The sequence below is a fragment of the Ambystoma mexicanum genome, chromosome 11, assembly GCF_040938575.1.
Source record: "Ambystoma mexicanum isolate Mex_15411 chromosome 11, UKY_AmexF1_1, whole genome shotgun sequence".
In the NCBI taxonomy this organism is placed as follows: domain Eukaryota; kingdom Metazoa; phylum Chordata; class Amphibia; order Caudata; family Ambystomatidae; genus Ambystoma; species Ambystoma mexicanum.
This window is the reverse complement of record NC_090934.1, coordinates 1,000,910,413-1,000,931,971: the sequence shown is the minus strand read 5'-3', so window position 1 is coordinate 1,000,931,971 and position 21,559 is coordinate 1,000,910,413. Positions and strand designations below refer to the sequence as shown.

The following is a 21,559-nucleotide window of genomic DNA, read 5'->3' as shown; positions in this document are numbered from 1 at the left end:
ATATAAATCTGCGAACGGCTTCCAAAGGGCTCGATACTTATCCTCCTTTCATTGCCTCACAAACATCACCCGCTCAAAGTTTGATAATACTAACAAATCATTAATCCAATTCTCTACTCTAGGCTTCTTACTCGTCTTCCACGCCATCAGTACTTGCTTCACTGCAACCACAAGTGCTTTATCAGCCCACTGTCTATATCGACGAGCAATCGCACAACGTCCCTTACCTGATAAAAGAAACACCTGCATAGGCATCCTGGGAAAACGTATAGACAAGATCGCCTCCAGTCTATCTAACACTCCCACCCAAAATTCTAACACCCGGGAACAATACCACAACATATGAATCAACGTTACCCTCTCCTTCCCACATCCCCAACACAAGTCATCACCAGCCAGTCCTAACTTATACATACGCAATGGAGTCCAATACAGATGCCCTAAAACTTTCAAATGAATCAATCTCAACCTAAGATCCAACCTACTTCTATACCCTACACCCCACATGGATTCCCACTCCTTTTCCATAATATCACAACCCAACTCCTGTTTCCACCTCTCCAAAGCTTTTCTTCCAGCATCAACATCCTTAGAACATACCGGCATCAAGCTAGTATAAGTGCATACCATCCGTGGCGATGACATAAGAATCTGACCACCCACTGATGCCTCTTCCAATGGTCCTGCCAACATAACCAATCTTTCACTCAATAGTGCTTTCAACTTCATAAACATATTCAGTTCCCTCCCTGTCAAACGAAACGTCCTCTGCAATTATGACAATATACGACCATCACGCACCACATCCCTGATACATAAAATCCCTTTCGAGACCCAACTTCTCCAACATAAGGGTTTATTGGCAATTTGCAATCTCGGATTAAGCCAAATAGAGGCTCCATAGTGCAAGTACAAGTTTCCCTGAAAAATACTCAACCACCACACCAAAACCTCTTTAGACACAGTAATAGTCGGTAGTCTACTATCCCTCCCAGGCAGACGACCCAATGAGGTAATAGCATGTAACGGAAAACAATTCAATTTACATCTTTCAATTAGCACCCAAAAGGGTTCTGGCCCACTTCCCACTGAAAAATAGTTTGCTGCCCTTTTCAAAATAAACCCTTTACAGTAACGTTCCAAATCTGGGTATCCAAAACCTCCAAATTTAGTACTACGCATCAAAATAAACTTTGGAATCTTAGGTCTCTTCTTGTCCCCCCACAGAAAGTTCTGAAAAACTCGATCAATACTAGTCAGCATCTTTTTTGAAAATCTCAAAGGCAAAGATTGCACAACATAAAGTACCTTTCGTAAAAGAGTCATCTTAATAGTGTTGACTTTAGCCCAAATCCCTATCGGTAATCGTTGCCATCTTCTAATATCCAAACTCAGGGTAGCCACCAATTTTTCTACATTGAATGCCACCATTTTTTTGGCATCCCTAGTCAGATAAACACCCAAATACCTCACATGAGAAGTAGTCCATTTACAACGCCAATCCAGAAAACAATCACGCACACAAGTTCTAGCGATTGGAAACACCTCAGTTTTGTCCCAATTAATTTTATGTCCCGACAACTTACCCACCCTATCAAAAGATACTTTTCAGAACTACACTACCTCACTCAGAGTCCGCAAGAACCACCACCATGTCATCTGCATACGAAAGGACTTTAACTTCCATATGACCAAATTTTAGGCCCCTAATACCTCGTTCCCCACGTATATACGCCAACAATGGATCCAAAACAAGACTGAACAAGTAGGGTGACAACAGGCATCCCTGCCTTGTCCCCCTAGTCAATCCAAAAGCCTCAGATAAAACGCTCTTTACCCAGATCCTCGCCTTGGCACCACTCTGAAGACAACTGATTATCCCCAGAAATCCACTACCAAATCCCATCTGTGTCATCGTAAACTGCAAAAATCTCCAACTCACTCTATCAAACGCCTTTCTCTGCATCCATAAAAATCAATGCTGCGTCTGACAGATCCTCCTGTTTTAAACTCATATCAAAGTTCTAATATTATCATACCCAAATCTGTTCCGCAAAAACCCCACTTGACATGTATGGAACAAGTTACTTACCTGTAACTGTTGTTCTCCAGCATGGGTCTGGCATGGATTCACATGCTCATGAATATTCCCGGTCGTCAGGCTGGGAATCCTCGGTAAAGAAATAACCAGTATCAGTTTCGTTTCTGATCTGTCTTTCGTAGTAATAACCAATCACTGGTCTCTGCGTCATACTGACCACAGCCAATGACTGCCCTCTACCTAAGCACCGCCTCTGGCAGCCATCTTCAGATTTGGAAGCACGTGAAGTGGCAGTATGACCAAGTGAAGAGCCGCAGAGGGGTAGGCGGGAGGGTTCGCATGTGAATCCATGCCAGACCCATGCTGGAGAACAACAGTTACAGCTAAGTAACTTGTTCCTTCTCCAGCATGGGGTCTGGCATGGATTCACATGCTCATGAATAAAGAATACATAGCAGTACACACATGCACAACCACGGGAGGTGGCAAAGGCTCAACATTAAGCATTACATCAAACTCAACATTAAGCATCTTACCTCCTCACCAGGCTCACCTCAGGCGAACAGGTTGCGCAGCACTGCTTGGCCGACCCTGGACTCCTCCCTGGAATCCCGATCGACGCAGTAGAATTTCGTGAAGGTGTGCGTCGACCTCCACGTAGCAGCCCTGCATATGTCCAGCAGGGGCACACCAGAAAGGAACGCCGTGGTAGCTGCGATCGCTCTCGTGGAATGGGCTCTCGGACGGCCAGGCAGCGGTCGGTTTGCCAACCGATGACAGTACATGATACAGCCGGAGAGCCATCTGGAAATGGAAGCCTTCGAGAGAGCCTTCCCCTGACTGACAGGTCCAAAGTTCACAAAGAGTTGTGACGTCTTCCGAAAACACTTTGTGCGGTCCACGTAGAACTTCAGCGCTCTAGCCACATCCAGTGATTGCAAAGTCCTCTCAGCCTGCGACGAAGGCGACGGGAAGAACACAGGCAACACCAAGGGTTCGTTGAGATGGAAGTCCGACGGTACCTTGGGCATGAAGGAGGGGTGCGTCCTGAGCACTACCCTCGTGTCGTGAAAAGTCAAGTACGGGGCCTTGCAGGAAAGGGCCTGGATCTCTCCCACCCGTCGTGCGGAGGTGATGGCCACAAAAAACGCTGTTTTCCACGACAGAAACTTCAACGGGGCCGAGTGCAGAGGCTCGAACGGAGGTCCCATGAGCTTGGTCAGCACCACGTTGAGCTCCCACGCCGGGGCCGGAGCCTTCACCGGCGGGAACGATCTGAACAGTCCCTTCATGAACTCTTTCACCAGACGATGAGACCACAAGGACGTCCGGCCCGTGGTTCTGGTGTATCGGGAGATCGCAGCAAGATGAATCTTGATGGACGCGTGTGCCAGTCCAGCTTTGGCCAGCGTCAGCAGGTACGGCAGTACCTGGGGAGCCGTAATCCGTAGAGGGTTAATCTTCTGTGCATGGCACCAGACAGAGAACCTCTTCCATTTGTGTCCGTAGCATTTAAGAGTCGAGGACGCCCTGGCCTTTGCAAGAACCTCTCTGCAGTCGGCCGGTATGTCGTATCCTCCAAACTCTAGCGCTGCAGGAGCCAGGCCTGCAAGTTCAGCGATTTCGGGTTGTGGTGGAGGATGGCGCCTCCTTCCCTGGAGAGTAGATCCGCGTCCACCGGCAGCTTGATTGGCGGGGACGCTGACAAGTCCAGAAGGTCCGGGAACCATATCTGCCTCGGCCACGCAGGTGCGACGAGGATCATCCTGCACCGTGACCTCTTGAGCTGGTTGACGAGCCGGATTAGCAGTGGCAAAGGAGGGAACGCGTAGAGGAACAGGCCCTCCCGGGGAATGAGAAAGCATCGCCCATGCTCCTCGCCTGGGGAAACCTGCTGGCGAACCTCCGGCACTTGGAGTTCGTCGCCGTCGCGAACAGGTCGATTTGGGGTGTGCCCCACTGCCGGAAGAGGCGATCCACTAGATCCTGCCGTAGTTCCCACTCGTGGCACGAGCGCAGCTCCCTGCTGAGTGAGTCGGCGATGGTGTTTTTTATCCCTGCCAGATGAAACGGCACCAGAAACATCCTTTGGGCGACGGCCCAATGCCACAGGTCCTGCACCTCCTTGGACAGTGCTGGGGACCTGTTTCCGCCCTGTTTCCTGATGTAAAACATGGTGGTGGTGTTGTCGGTGAAGATCCTCACCACCTTGCCCTTGAGGGACGGAAGGAAGGACCTGAGGGCCCAGAACACTGCACGGAGCTCCAGGACGTTGATATGGAGGGACTTCTCCGTCGGGAGCCAAAGGCCTCTCGCGTGCAGATTCTCGGTGTGCGCTCCCCACCCTTCCAGGGAGGCATCCGTGGTCACTGTCTCCTGGTGGTCTGGGGTCTGGAAGTCCATGCCCGCCGTCAGATGCGCGCAGGTGCCCCACCACCGGACCGCTCGGCGGAAACTCTCGTCGAGTGTGATCCTCTCCTCGAAGCCGCCCGTCGTTTGGATCCAGCGCGCGTCCAGGAACTCCTGCAACGGGCGTATCCGGAGCCTGCACATGGGAATGAGGTAGATGCAAGAAGACATCATTCCGAGGAGGGACTTGATGGACCTCACCTTGGCCGCGTCGGAAACCAACATCCGCTGTACCTTGCCCAGGATGGACCTGGTCCTTTCCTCCGACGGGGAGGCCAGAAGGGACACTGTGTCGAGCTTCGCTCCCAGAAACAGTGCGTTTTGCGCGGGTACCAGGTGGGACTTGGCGTAGTTCACGGAGAATCCCAGGTCCGTGAGAAGTTGGACGGTCCTTGCCGTGTGCTCCACGGCGAGCTCCCTCGTCTTGGCTCGGATGAGCCAGTCGTCCAGGTAGGGGTAGACGTGGATCCCCTCGCGCCGCAGCTGCGCCGCCACCGGTGCAAGGCACTTGGTGAATACCCTGGGTGCCGACCGTAGTCCGAAGGGGAGGGCTTTGAACTGGTAGTGACGCCCTTGGACCACAAACCTGAGGAATTTTCGGTGCCCCTTTAGGATGGGAATATGGAAGTAGGCATCCTCCAAATCCAACGACGACAGGAAGTCTCCTTCCTCCAGCTGACCCAGGACGTGCTGGAGGGTGACCATCCGGAACTTCTGCACCTTGATGAACTTGTTCAGACGTCGCAGGTCTAGGATGGGGCGCCATCCTCCCGTCTTCTTCTTCACGAGGAAGTATCTCGAGTAAACTCCGGAGCCCCGAAGCCTCTTTGGGACGAGTTCGATGGCGCCCTTCCTGAGCATCGCCTTTACCTCCAGGAGAAGCTGAGGGACGTGAAGCTCTTTCCTGGCCACGGGGGGACGCGCGGGCACCTTCTTTGAAACTCGAGCGCGTGGCCCCGGGCTAAGGCGTCCAGCACCCAACGGTCGGTGGAGATGGACTCCCACACGCTGACGAAGCTCGCCAGCCGGCCTCCCACCGGGGTGCTTCGGTGGGGGCCCGACCCCACGGCCGGTTCAATCCTGTTTCGACGAGGCTTTGCCGCCTTGACCTCCTTGGCGACGACGGCGGGGTCCGCCAGACTTGCCTCGTCCTCTGTAGGCCTCCTGAGACGACGAGCGGGCCGCTTGACGGTAGGTGGAGAAACCGCCGCCGGAACCTTTGGAGGTGCCCTTGCCTCCGCTGCTCCGAAAGGGGTCCGTCGTTGCTGCAGAATCCCAAGGGCCCGGGCCGTCTCAGTGTCCGCTTTAATGGCCTGAAGGGAATCGTCCACTGTTTTCCCAAACAGGTTGTTCCCATCGAACGGCATGTCCAGGACTCTGGTCTGTACGTCTTGACGGAAGTCCGTAGCCTTGAGCCATCCACGCCGCCTAAGGCACACACCGTTGCCCAACTGGCGAAACCCAGTGTCGGCGATGTCCGTCGCAATAGTGATGGCGTGGTCCGACGCCACCTCACCTTCCTGTAGGATCTCCAGGGCATCCGCCCTCTTGGCGTCCGGTAGGAAGTCCAGCAGGGGAGCCAGTTTGTACCATAGCTCCCTGTCGTAGCGGGCCACGATAGCCAAGGCGTTGGCCGCTTTAATCGTCGTCGCTGCAGACGAGATGACCCTGCGTCCCACAGCGTCCAATTTCTTTCCCTCGCCGTCCGGTGGGGAAGTCGATGTGGAGGCCGCACCCCCCCCCCCGCTTTCTTCCTGGCCGCCGCGGAGACGACGGAGTCCGGGGTAGGCTGCGCCCGGAGGCACAGGGGGGCCGCGTCCGGGACCCGGTACTTCTTCTCGTACCGGTCTCTTCTAGCTGGCGTCGTGGAAGGGTTCTTGAGGAGGGCGAGGCCCTCATCCCAAATGTCGTCCAGTAGAGGCACTGCGAGGACTGTCTTCCTCTTGGCCTCGCGCCATTGATAAAGGAATCCTTCCTTTTTCTTCTCTTCAGGGCAGAGTTGGAAAAGCTCGGAAACCCTGGCGATCATGGAGTGGAACGATCCAATCTCGTCGGGCGGAGAAGCCCTGGTGGGAGGTGACGACGGTAGATCCTCGTCGTATACCTCGTCGTCCGTACCCGTCGCTGCCGTGTCAGTCCCAGTATCATCCCCTCGGGTGGACGGGGCGCGACGGCTGAAAAGGAGGTGGAGGGTGAATCCTTCTTTTCTTGGGCGGGGGAACACCAGAAGGTCCCGGTTCAGGATCCCCCGACGGGAGAGGTTCCTCCGTCGGCAACGGTAGCCTCGTCCTTATCTCTGAGCATAAGGACTGTATAGCCAACAAAATGGCCGCCGAGTTGTCTTGCGGCGCTGGCAGAGGGGAATCCGATGGGCGATCAGGGGCCCCGTCGGCACCCTCGACGATGTCGTCGTCACCTGCGTCGGGATCCATCCCGACGGGCCGGTCTTCTTCCACGCCAAGGCCGTGGCTTAAGACCTCGATCAGCTCTTCCCTTGAGGTTGAAGCCGAATCTACGACGACGCCCTGCCCCCCCTTTTTCTTCCCCGCCGGGGATTTCACGGGGGTCCTATCGATGGGCACAAAAGAGGACTCCCTCCGAGGTGGCAGGGAGACTGAGCCCCAAGGTCGCCACCACTTGTGTAGCCTCCACAGGCTGAGCCAGGGCCGCCGCGACAGTATCGATAGAGGGCTTGGCCGGATGGATTAAGGCCTTCACCACCTTAGGTGCGCTCACCGCCTTATCCTTGAGGGGGGGGGGGACACTGCCTCGCTCCCCCTCCGATGGGGCCTTCGAGCTCGACCGGGGCCTCTCCAGGAGCTTCGCCGGGTGCTCGCCCTTCCTCTTACCCGACCCAGAGCGTTGGCTCGTGGCTGAAGGTGCCGGGGAGGGTGCGCCCTGCCTGGCGCAAGTAGAGCCCGACCGTTCGGCGCTCCCGGTGCCAGCGGACTCGCGGTGCTTGGCCTTGTGTTGGACCCCCTTCGCCGGGGCGTCCTCAAAGGTCTTAGAAGACCGCTCGGATTTCTTCCTCTTCTTCTCGCCTGACGGGCTCTTCCCTTCCAGCCAGTTGGCGAGACGTTGATGGCGGTCCTTCATGGTCCGCTCCGACATATTGCCGCAAAACGCACAGTCCTTCTCCACGTGTGTCTTGTCCTCATGTAAGCAGTAGAGACAAAAGGAGTGTTCGTCCTCCTTAAAGACGTTCTGCAGCTGGCATCCAGGGCAGATCCTGAACAGCTTTCCGGGCGTCGAGCTTCCCTTCTCCTGGGCCATGTCCGGGCCCGAGAAACTTCTGGAGTCCTCCAAAAGCGTAGCTCGACGAAATCTTCACCCTTGAGGGGCGCAGACGAATCCGACACGGGTCCCCGTTGATCGGATGGAGAGTCGGTGGAGCTTGAGGCTCTTTTGACCGAAAAAACGACGTTTTTGAGAAAAAACGTGAAAAAATAGCACTAACGCTCGAGAGCAATAGCACGAGGATCCCAACACATGAACGTGCGGTAAAAATCTGAAGATGGCTGCCAGAGGCGGTGCTTAGGTAGAGGGCAGTCATTGGCTGTGGTCAGTATGACGCAGAGACCAGTGATTGGTTATTACTACGAAAGACAGATCAGAAACGAAACGGATACTGGTTTTTTCTTTACCGAGGATTCCCAGCCTGACGACGGGGAATATTCATGAGCATGTGAATCCATGCCAGACCCCATGCTGGAGAAGAATCAATTTCCCTATACTATTTTTCCAACCTATTAGACATAACCTTAGCAAATACCTTCACATCCACATTCAATAATGAAATGGGTCGATAATTGCCACAATTTTTCCGATCCTTCCCCTCTTTCGGAATCAAGGTAATCATTGTTTCACACATCGACTGACACAGATCACCTTCATGTATAAACATATTAAACAACCTACATAAAGTATAGGTTTCCGACAGACTTTCTTTTGTTTGACTGAATGAATGACTGACATGGACTATGTTATTTCACTTTGATGGTTTAGACTACTCCCATTATATAATTAGGGCCAGCTAGGAAGTCTCCAACCCCATTCAAAACTTAAAGATGTTGAAACGTGTATCTTTGTGTCTGTGTCTAACTTGCAACACCATGCCTGCCTCACATTATCAACATGTCTTTTCTGGTTTGTTTTGTAGAACCTGTGCCTCACTGGTGCAATTGTGATACTAAATGGACATTCGGGAGGGTCAAGCGGCACACTAGAGCAAGGTGTTGTATGTGCGCAGCCGACCAATGTGAGTCTGATGAGAAAAAATGTCCAGAGGCGGCTCGATGTGCCGCCAACGCACAAGCCACAACAGGCACTAAGAGCCATCATTGTAAAGCGTTGAGAATACTCGAGGTACGAGATCAAGAAAAGGAGACAGTACAGCAAAGGTATTCGTTGACGATTGCTCAAAAAGAGAACATGGGGCATATCTTGCACGGAAAGTGCTAAACATCTCACCTTTTTTGTTTGACTGACGTGCACAATGCAGGAGACTTGCTGAGCACGTCAGGCATGCTTCAATTTTGAGAGATTCTTTAGTGGAGGATTCTGATGTGTGGCAATCCTTTTCCATCAACGAATATTGTAGATTTTGCCAAGAAACAAACCAAAAGTGGAGAAACCTTACTCAGATAGTGACTTACAATATCACCCAAGGTGATGTTTGCCATCGTATGACCTGTGAACCAGAAGAGGTTGGCAAATTAACAGCTGAACGTCACCAAAGAGAAAAACAAAACTGCGTTTGAGAAGGAGTGTTCACGCACTCCAAGCACATGTACCAATGTCAATAATACATTGGCTTTTAATTATAGTTTTTTAGTGGCTAGTCACTTAAACAATGTGAAACTTCCGACAGGATGGCTTTTTTTTCCCCCCGGAGCACCATGCGCTTTAACACGGCTTGGTTTAATGAGGTTTCCTTTGCAGTGTGCATCATATTGAATGAGAAGATTAACTTTTGAATATATAGGGCTATCCCCAGACTGTGATTCAAATGTGCACCGGTTAACAGAGTCAGAAGTGTTAGCACTTGCATATTCATTGCTAGGAATTTGGAGATTAGCTGCTGGGGGCTATAAATCATTAATTAAGCTAGCGTGTTTAGTGATAAAAAGGACTCAACCATACTTCTCAAGCTTAAGAGGAACTGCTTCTAGATGACCAAACTATCAGAAAGCAGCCTTGCAAAATCGAGCTGCTACTGATTATTTGTCGTTGAAACAGAACCTGGTATGTAACGCATTTGAGGACATGTGTGGTTTTAATATAAGTGACCATTCCCGATCTATTGAAAATCACATTAAACAATTTGAAAGACTTAATGGAACAGGTAACCCGATATACTGGGAATTGGTGGGATTGGTTGTTCTCCTGGATTCCAGATGTTGGAGAACTGCGTTACGCCTTTGCTTGTATTCGTGTGATTGTTATGATTATAATTTTTTGTTATTGTTGTATTCAAAGTATTCCTAATTTAGTTATGATGTTCCGTCAGTTTCAGAAGCAGACTTTAATGCCACTGAGTTATGAAGTCAAAATGTCCAAGGGTGGATTGTAATGCTTTTGACTAAAACATGGCGCCTGTGCGTAGTGCACCCAGAGCCATGGTGGACCTTTGCTCAAGGCCTCAGTGAAAGCTGCACTTGATGCAAACTCTTTTCGTATTATTCCACTGGGAAACATGTTTTCAGTGCTGCATATTGCTTATGTTATTTTGCATTGCGCCAATGCTCGAAGGACATGTTGGAAAGAAGATACACACATAGGCGGCTAAATAAGCCAGGTGCCAGCTGGTACTTGATAACGTTGTTATGTAGTTATTTTTGCTGCTTCCTTGACAACGGGAAAGGTTTTTTCTCTGTGGTTACCACAGGTCGCTCTGTCCGGGGGCCCATGGGAACGGTCAACAGGTACAGACTTGGAAAGATAAAGTTTTGGAAAATGCCATCACACATTTGCGAATGGCTTAAATTGAAGAGAGCCAGGAAAGGCAGGCAGAAAGCTTTACTGGAAGATGGACACATCGTTCCAGGCCCGTTGATAACAGGAATCTCTGTGCCTGGCCTGTTTGGGAGCTTTTCAGTTGACTGCTGGAGAGATGAGGATGTGTTTTATAGCTGTGTCAACAGTGATGTATTCTATTTAGATGTATTCTTTTTGTGAATAAAAGGGGCCATATAAGAGCCATTTTATAATCTAGCGAAGTGTGTGTGTCTGTGTGCGAGTATTTGACCTTAGGCGTCCAAGGTTTTTTCATACAATGTACTGGGGAGGAAAATAGAAATATATCTGTCCACTCTATGAGAAAGAAAAACAGTATCCTAACAAGACAAATACAAAGTTCTTTTGTGTACCAGTTGTGTTGTGAATCAAGAAAAACTCAAGGAACTAATACCTTTGAATATACTACAGAGGGAAGAGAAATCCAGGGGAAGGGAACCACCCTCTGGAATAAGGAACTTTATCCTTCTGGGACTTGTGTTGGAGCTATGCATTTTCTGTTTTGAACATTTATAAACCAATGAAGGCCAAAGACATTACCCTTTTTAGAGTTCATTTTGTTAGAATGTGAGGGCCAGAATAGTACTTTTGGATTCCAAAATGGCCGCCGTTTAAGGAAGGCGTGTCGAAGCACCCTCCATCTGCAGATTGAAACTTCCATCCGGAAATCAATCTAACATTCTCTCCAGCCGCTGTGCAGACACAGTATGGGTCGCCCGCTATTACCCCCACCAGAGCTTGTAGCAGACAAAAGCCTGATAACCTTGCATCATGGAGCGACTACGCCTGTGAGCGCAGGTCCCTGCAGACACACCATAGGCTTGAAAATTGCGGGCGTTTCGGCAAGGACTGGGGGGTACGCACTGTGTATTGTCCCTCACGACTTAAGAGGTAGCTGCGCTCCGTAAACTGAGAGGGACGCCTGAAAATAGAAGTTTCACAGCACCAGCACTGATGCCACTACGTGTATCGCAGACACGGACCGCAGCAGGGTTTTCCCGAACGCAACACAAGTGCTGCCTGCCGTAAAAGAGGAGCCTTCGTACCACGTACTCCCAACTTTTAAAGCATTTTGTGATTTTTCAGGAGTAAACGACGGAAGGGGAGTGTGGCGTCCCGTAACTAATACTTAACGTGTGGCTGGAAACCATTGATCGCAACTCGTAATGTCAGCTGCCCCAATCATTGTACCTCTATTAGCATACAAAAGGAACCGGGAGCTGTGAACCACTATGTTTGCTACCATCTTGGAATCAGCAGGTCAGATCTATTTGATGTGCCTGCCGCAGATCACACAGTCTTAGCAGCTCCAAAGTGACCTTCTCTGCAGTGAATACCCACAATCAACACCACGAATCCAATAAAAATAATCACAATTCCTTCTACCGCGAGTTCAATCCCTGCTCTTACCAAATGGCCACTCCCTGCCTGTGGCCCTGTCATAGCAAGGCTTTGTTCTGCACCTTTACACCACTGCTCAATTTGATACTGGGAACAGGTGTGTTGGCACACACTTATGATGGGGATACGCCATCGAAGCAATCTAGATCACCTAGGTGCCCTATAACAGATCGCGGGCCTATTTGCATATATCTTCTCTAACACTAAGGTTTGAGACAAAAGTCCCCGGACCCGCTCTAGCAGTGCACCTGCATCTCTGGCATAGGGGTCAATTTCTAGGATTTTGACGCCAATTGATGTATGTCGGCGTGTGGAGATAAACGAAGTCAAGCGGGCAAACCGTGCCGCAGAAAAGAAAAATCTCAAAAACCGCTGGAAAATCTTTGGCCAAGTCGTAAAACTCTCTCTGGGCCCATAGCTACGTCAAGGCAACCCTCTTCAACAACACCTCAACGAATACCCCAAACATGGCGGCTTCAAAAGGAGGATTTCTGTAAAAGCTTCCAGGAATTTCAAGATCGGTTCACCCTGAACTTTCAATCGCAATTTACAGCATTCGCGGTAGATATTAGGAACTCACTTGCAGAGGTTAGCAAACAAATAACATCATTAGCTGAACACGTCGATTTAAACGAACAAGCCATTCAAACTCTAGACGCTAACTGTAAACAAACGGATGTAGCACTAGAAGACCGGTCCAGAATAACTCACAAATTAAAACTTCAATATGAGGACCTTGAAAATAGATCACACCGATCCAACATCAGGATTCGGAATCTTCCGTAAACGATCCTGGACTCAGAACTAAAAGACGCCAAAGTTCAGATATTCGCTAATCTCTTTGCTGGAGAAGAACCTATTGACATAATGCTAGGAAGGATCCACAGGGTCGGAAAAGATTAGAACCTGGTTTACGCCCCCAAGATGTTTTGGCAGCCTGTGCTTCATACCCTCAAAAGGAACTCATAGTCAAGGAGGCAAGGGCGTCGGCGATGATCTCATACAATGGCACGGAAATTCAATTGCATCAAGATTGCTCGAGGATAACCCTCAAAAAACATCAAGACCTACAGGAAGTCGTGAGATCTTCAAACCCAGGGCATTAGATATAAATGGACCTTTCCTTTCGGGTTATCATTTACCCTAGAATTCTGGCAGCAAAGAATAACGACCAGGGAGACAGGACTGACAGTGCTACAAATGGAAGATGAGTCCACAGGCGCGTCACTGGACTGCGCCCAACTAAACGTTGCAACAAAAGGCATAAAAATCGAAGGCAATTTAGCACATAGCCAAAAAAGAAATCATAGGGACCAGCAAAAAGAGGACTGGCGTTCGCAACTGAGAGGCCCGATCCCTATATCATCTTAACGGCAACACATGGCAGGCCTATAACACACGTGGGAACTCTTGGGAGGGGGGGCCCAAGGGGTGGGAGAAATGTATACCTGATGGCAGTTACGTTGAGGGGCTGTCAAGGGGTGGGGGGAGTGATGTTTCAGTTGTGGGGGAATCTCACCTGCAGAGCAAAAGTATGCTATTTACTAACTTACAATACCTGCAATGTACCAATAACTATTAGCCCTCAGCTGTATCACTCACACACACACACACACACACACACACACACACACACACCCCTAAAATTCAAGTGTCTGACATGGAACGCAAGTGGGCTTAACACACCACAAAAACACAGGAAGGTAGAGTCTTTCTTGAGGCGGCACCAACCGGATTTGGTGGCGCTCCAAGAAACTCATATCTCCAAAGCAAACAAGCAAACTCTGCCTAAATCATTACCCTACAATAATACAGGCATGTGCTGCGAGTAAAACCGCAGGTGTGCTGATCGCAGTTAAAGAGGGACGTGGATCTCAAATGATTCACACCAAAACACAAAAGGGAGAGCAGATCTGTGTTTGCGGTTCTTAAGATTTCCTCCATTAAACTAACAGTAGCGTCAATATGTGCCTCTAAATCAGGCCAAGATGGATTTCTGAAACATGTGATGGGCTTACTGGAGCAATTCATGGATGGAGACTTACTAATATTGGGCGACTTCAATTTGACATGGGACCAGACATGGGACAGAAGCAAGGTAACACACTGATGCGCTTGCTCCCCCTTGAGTGGGCTGCAACGCATATTCGCGGATCTAACCTTAGTAGATATTTGGCTCACTCTAAAAGGGGAGGAGAAAAGTTACTCCTTTTATTATTATGTACATAGGTCATTCTCCCGCATAGACTATGATTGGTCCTGCACTCCATTATCGGGAATATTAACACAAATTACCACACATCCAATCACCCTCTCGGACCATGGCACAATCACTGACATTAGATATTAAAACTACCAACTCACAGCTCTTGTCCTGGAAATTCCTGCTGGCTTTACTCCAAGATCAAGTCGTCAGAGATGAAGTCGTCGGAGATGAAGTTGCCACACACATTAATGAATATTTTGACCTGAGTGGGAGACCTCACTCAATATTACCTGGGACGCGTTTAAGGCTACTACAAGAGGAAGCCTTATAGCCGCAGAAGCCAAAAGACACAAACAGCCCTTGAAATAGAACTAGAGGCGAACTATCCCATATTATGGAAAAAAATTGAAGCCGATACAGGCCCTAGAATACAAAAAGCATTCCGAGCACCATCCGGTAGGCTGATTCTTCACTTAAAGAAAGCAGAAAAAGCCCTCTTATTACTCAAACAGAGGTATTACATATAAGCTAATAAAATGGACTGCCTCCTGGCATCTAAGCTATGACAAAGCACTGCTTCCCAGATTATACAACAAATCAAACTGCCCTCTGGGAAGATGACCTCTGAAACCACCAGTATCCTAACAATCACAAATTTTACTCTAACTTATATAAATCCGATATGCCGGATCCCCAAATTCAAACACTACATCTGGAGTCGATTGAACTCCCTAGACTCAGGTTAGCGGATACCCACATTTTAGAAAACCCTATTATAACGGATGAGGTATTACGGGTCATACGTGAACTCCCATCACATAAGTCGCCTGGTATAGACTGCTTTCTGGTCAGGTTCTTCTATAAACCATAGTGCAACATCCTAGCTCCCGTCTTAACCAAGCTGTCAAATTCTCTCTTTCACACAGGACAAATTTCCTCCACTATGGAAGAAGCAAAAATAATTTTGTTCCCTAAACCGGAAGAAGACCCAACAATCTTTGGGTCCTAACATCCTATCGCACTCATTAACTTAGACGCAAAAATGTTCATCAAGATGTTGGCAAACCGGATTGTAGATCTCTTACCATCACTAATACGGACCGACCAAACTAGTTGTTATCAAATCAAGGCAAACACATGATAATATACGAAGAGTTTGCCACATCTGCGAGAAGGTGGAGAAAAAAAAAACAAATCCCTGCAGATCGTCTCTATAGATGCTGAAAAGGCTTTTGACCGTGTAGAATGGTAGTTTCTTTTTTTTTGACACTAGAGAAAATGGGATTTGGACCAAATTATAAGAAATGGATTAGGGCAAACAATCAAAATCCCTCTGCAAGATTGTCAATAAATAGACATCCAACAGCTTTAATCTCCCTTTAACACGGTACCAAACAGGGGTGTCCTTTCTATCCCATGTTATATGCATTACACTTGGAACCTTTGTTGGCCAGAATTAGACAAATAGAGGGAATAAAAGGGGTTATGTTTGGTGGTGCTCAGCATAAAATAATGACTTACATCGATGACATCCTACTTATGGCAACAGAACCATCAAACACGATACGGGAAGCCAAGAATGCATTCGAGAAAGTTGGGGCAGTAGCGGGACTCAAAATAAACATGCATAAATCGAAGGTTCTGAATTTATCCCTATGTCCCACAGAAGCTTTAGATCTGCAGGCACAGGCATGTTTCGGATGGGCTAAAGAGAGAATTACACTACTTAGGGTATGACTCACTCCATCCCTTAAATATTTATATGCACCCAATTTCCCCAACTACCTTGAATCAGTTTAAAAAATGAGATCCACTCACAATCTCGTGGCTGGGCAGAATCAACTCTGTGAAAATGGTCACTCTCCCCAGAGCACTTGATTTGTTTCAAAGTACCATTATCCTTTTTCTGCAAAATACATACGGCAGCCTCTACCTTTGTGTGGCAAAATAAACCCACGCGGGAAGCCCTAGCTACACTAATGGTGCCACTAGACAGGGGAGGGATGGGTCTTCCTAACTTCTTGACATATTATCGTGCTGCGCAAATTAGGGTAATAAAAGAAATGGTCTGTGGGTTCAACCGAGAAGTGCTGGGTACAGATGTAACTTGCAGTGGGCGGACCCAAACTAAGGGACATATTATGGCTATCGAAACCAGATCACACAGCCAATATTCATCTGAGTAAAAATTATGCACACAGTGGAAAATACCTGGGATGACGCAGTGAAAAAACACGGCATAACAATTTACCCCTCTCACGCCCCTATTTTTTAACCCCCAATACACCCCAGGCCTGGACCCAAATGCTTTTAGAGAATGGAAGGCAGCAGGGTGTGAGAAACAGAGATATGTTCTCGGGGGAAACAGTAAAATCATTTATACAATGCAAGCAGGAGTTAGGGCTTCATGAAAAATCTAGGTTTAGAAACTTCCAGGTGAGACATTGGATTCTGGCTCTGCCGATTAAGGCCGCGGCCACCAGGGAATGAATATCTTTTGAGCAATTTGTGATAGCTAATCCAGGGAACAAGGCCCTTTTCTCTAATCTATACAATGTATTTCAGGTAAGGGATGCTCAAAACAAAGATCAGCTATAAAGAACGTTTTCAGGCTACATTGGGGGAAGAGGTAATCTATCTGGACTGGGAGACCCATTGGAGAGCAATTCCCAAACTCACTAGATCAGTTCAAGTAAAAGAATTTTGGCTCAAACTCATACTCAGGACTGCCTCGCTCAAATGAAACCTACCATATCGAGTAAATGCTGGAGGGAATGCGACCATGTTGGGAACATATATGGTTGAGCTGCGAGAGGTTGGCTAAATTCTGGGGAGAGGTGAAATCATATTTATGTGAAATCTTTCGTATTCATACACCTCTCTCTTTACGTTCCCGCTTGTTGGTCATGCTGGACGAAGACTTTAGACGATGGCCGAAAAATGTTCAGAAAGCCGTTGTGATATTGCAATTAGCAGCCCTACTACTAATCGCTCAGAACTGGAACCGAAGAGATCCACCACAAACTTCAGAATGGTTTTCTAAAGTATGGAACTTTTTATCCTTAGAGTGGATGACATATTCCTTCCAGAGGGATCTCCCATTGTTCACTGAAGACTAGAACATTGTGCTAAACTTTTACTGCGCCTGCTGGGCATTGTTTGATATGCCAAATTAGGGTAACGCAGTAAAGTGATATTGATAATTGCATTAATTGCTGTGACATGCAGGGGGGGTTCGTTACAGTTTGTGATGTAATTTTGAAATGCCAATAAAAAATAAATTTAAAAAAGAATAGTACTTTTGACAAGGGACGGTTTTGCTTTGGACATTTGCTTTGGACATTCTCACATTGACAGACTTAGTTTTGGTTTTAGGTAGGAGGAAAACATCTCTACTGCAGGCACAGAGAAGCATTTCCCAACCCCCTTTGACCAAAACCATGAACCCCTTATGACCTTGTCTCATTCCTGGGTCCTCACAGATCCCAATTTTCGAAATCATCAACAGCTATAGTCTCAACTGCTTCAATTACAGAGATGATACTTGAAAATGCCTTTCATGTCAAGAAACATGGATGACTATCAATCCACTAAAACGCAGTGCAACTAAAAGCAAATGTTTGATATGAGGCTCCAAACCACCCCACCCCACCCCACCCCACAAACATTCTTTGGCCCAAAGAAATTAGAACATTTACAAGCCGACTGCCACAGTCAGAAACCTTGGATTTCTAATTAGACAACACTCAAACACAAACTTTAACTGCTCTTTTCAACCAAAAATCCACTCATCTTTACCCTAGTACTCTCACATCCGGATTATGTAAACATCTGTTAACTAGGTCCCCAGAATACAGTGAAGACTAGAAAGAAGAGTGCAACAGAGGGCCCTAGAAATAATGCACTGGCTAAGAGTCAAACTGATATTCCAATTACAAAATCATGCATATCACCAACCATATTTTCCATGGCATGTGCCCAAAATACACTGCCAAGCTCATCCATACATGCGTGTCGTAACACTTTGATCCGGCAATGCAGTTCTGGTAACGGGCCCACACTTCAACTGAAAATACCATGCAGGGCCCTCCTCCTTATTACTTGTAACCAATCTATGGAATACTATACTCCAATGACACATACTTTTAGGAAGACCATAAAACCTCCAGGAAGTCACTTACAACCTGTCTTTTCACCAGACCACAACCAAATTATCATCGATAGACACACTCCAAAGAAAAAGTCCCAATCAGGTCGGTTTAACTCACACTACTACAAACTCCAGGACCTCTACTTGATCACAAATGTGCACACATGCGTTAGCTAGCTCAATCTGGCATCCTTCATAAAAGACACAAGACATCACCAACCCTCGAGCGTATGCCCATGTCGGACGTGTGACAACCCTAACACAGAAATTGCATAGGCTCAGTCTCATTTAAGCTCCCTCCTCCTAAGAAACAATTTGAAGGTCTCCTTCTCTAGTGCAACATCACTGTTATGCCCACATTGTTGGCTGAAGTGGACAGGGTCAATATCGCAGGCCAGATTAAAAAACCTTTTCAAAAGCAATCACTAGGTGGAGACAATGAAACTTTGAACACTCCAGTACTACAACCGTCCAACAATCTTCATAAGAACGAAACCCCAGGACAGATGGACCCCCTCTTGTTCTGATAATGACCATCAGTCCAGGATTCATCTCCCCTCATACAGCCAACCTACTGACCCTTTTCCTCTTCCCATTACCTACAGGGATCCCCATAAACATGGCTGAAATCCTGTTACCATTAGCATGTGCATTCAGTGGATAGGTGTGATGAATCTGATGGTGTCATCACTGTTTTCCCGGCGGTGACCTCCTCCCATGTGGCCTGGGGATGGCAGCTGCTACCTGATCCTAATCCTGGGGGCGGCTGGCTGAGGGAGGATCGCGTGGGTGCTTGGGGGACAACCTCCGGGGAGATATCCTGACTTCATCGGATGAGTCATGCTATCCCCCATCTGCCCATGGAAGAGAACCCATGATACCCAATACCCTAAATGGCCTATTGCCATGCATGTGTCCCCCCCCCCTTAAGGGAAAATAGAGAAACCTTTTACCAACACCCTTTAGGCCAAACTCCCACCCCTCGCCTAAAAAGTAAAAGCTCCAAGAATACCTTTTTCAGTTCCAATTCCCCTTCATATAGAACTGTTTTTTAAAGAGACGATTTAGAAAGACTGAATAATCTTTCTAAATCGAACTGCCAGCCCCTGCGATGCACACTAGTGCGTGCAGGGGCGGAGAGGCACGCCAGGACCCGGAAGCAACCGCCAGGGAGATCAGATAAGTTTGTGTGTTTGTTTGTGGATGTATGTGTTGGGTGTACGTGTATGTGTGCATTCTTGGGGGTGCTTGGGAGGGGAAGAGACGGTGGGGGGAAACTCCCCTGAATTGGACTGAAAATAGGAAGAAGGGTGGGGGAGAAAAGTAAGTATTGCCATTTTTGTAGGCTGTCTAAAATCCCCCCCAAAAAAATAAATAAGTCTTTTGGTTAGGAAACTTACAAAAATCAAAATAATGACATAGAACTATTCCCACAACCACTGGAATGAGGAGGATGAAGGAAATGATGCAGAGCAAAGGGAGCCTCAATTCAATGAGTGTGCTAGTTGTTTTCAGAAAGACTCGATTTGAGTGACATTTAAAGATGGAAACCGAACTATTGGGAGCAGCTGTTCAGTAGAAGACGTTGCATCTCCCTTTAAGGTGCGTAGAAGCTGGAGGCACAAACCGGTGTGGCGAAGCAAAGAGGCTCGCCAGCAGAGTGGGAAAGTAACAATGCGTGATCAGAACGTGCCACAGAGACACCAGGAACCATAAGGAGATTGCTGGGTGTTCGGCAGCTGGAGGAAGGAAGCAGCGTTACCCTCACCGGAACCTGAAGGAAAGAAAGCATGCAGGAGCAGAGGCACAAGAGAAGCCGGAGAGACGTCAGAGTAGTGCAGAGTGGAAAGCAGGCAGCAAAGCTACGCTGCATAAGCGTGAACAGGACTGTAGAAGCCACACAGAGCCAGTGAGTCAGCCCAAGCAAAGTCAACCGCGCCAAACACAGTTTGAACATTGAAAAGCTGCAAAGACAAAAACAATAAGAAGATTGTACTCTGCCGTTTTGACTCGCAAACAACCCACCCCTAAACCCCAACAACATAGGAGTGCATGGAATGCAGATATGGGGAAAACCTAAAGCAAACATTGAAACAACTTGATATAACGAACCAAGGAAGATATATGCAATTTTGGATAAGAAGAGAAATTGTTATATATGTATGGAAGTAAGACGTCCTGCCAGGTGAGTAAACCAGGGAGCTACAAGTACATGAGAAGTCCTGGCAGGGGAGCATACCAGGTAGATATAAAAGGTTTTGGTAAAAAAAGAATACCAGGAAATCACAAGCACATAAAAAGTCACTGACGATAGAGAAGAAACCAGGGGAACGGAGTAGACCTCTGGAATCAAGGCTCGTTACACTTGATGAACTCTGTGTTAAATATGAACTTTTTGAAATAGACATTACTAGGCTAAGCAGCATTGCACCCAACAGGATTGTTGTGGGCCAAGAAAAGACACCAAGAACTGTTAGACCAAGAAACATTTCCATACCAATGAAGAATCCAGGGGAAGGGAACCACCCTCTTGAACCAAGCTTCTGTCACTTTGGAGAACTTTTATATTGGAGCGATTGTATTTTCATATTTGAATACTGTTTGCAAACATCAAGACATTCCCCTTCTGACTTTATTCTTTGTTTATAGTGCGAGGGTCCAGATAGAACATTTGGACAAAAGGACGATTTCTGATATCCGGACACAGACAGATCCTTAGTTTTTGGTTTTAGGTAGGGAACTTTCTCTTAGAACAGAGGTCAGAGAGGCATTTTCCCAACCCTTTTATGTTAATAAAAGTCTTTAACCCAAAACATGACAACTTTGTGCCCGGCTTTCATTTCTAAACACTCTCAGAGGGCACCAGCCTTAAATGGACCCATGTTTCTGAGACACGACACCGCAACAGTTAGGGTTTCTTTTATAGTTACCGTGGGAACCCCTGCAAGAGGGAATATTCTATAACTGATATTTGTTGTCCTTGAGTTGCTTTGTAGCGATCATGCTTTGATAGTCAGTTTGCAAATCCCTAGATGGGTCACAGTTGGGCAACATGTCCGTAGCATTCAAGAGATTGTCCAAAACAATGTTTCTATAAAGGTGAGGTTATATGAATGTTAGTACTTTGGTATTGTAGAAACATACAAGGTGCCAAACGTTTACTGAAACCGATCTATGGCACGTACATTATTTCTTTTGGATACCCAACAGGGAAATACATCAAAATAATGCATATTGGCGCCCTGACCACTTCATTTTACATAGAACAGCACAGCGTACTGCAATACGTATCCCTACAATACACATACACCCCCTCTTCCAGTATACCTGAAATGGC

At 47.7% G+C, this 21,559-nt stretch overlaps 1 protein-coding gene across 3 annotated transcripts in view; it reads right to left on the bottom strand.

Moving 5' to 3' along the window:
- Window positions 1-21,559, bottom strand: part of GOLM2 (golgi membrane protein 2) — an 801,157-nt gene that overhangs the window by 734,232 nt on the left and 45,366 nt on the right. The gene's annotated exons all lie outside the window — the stretch shown is intronic.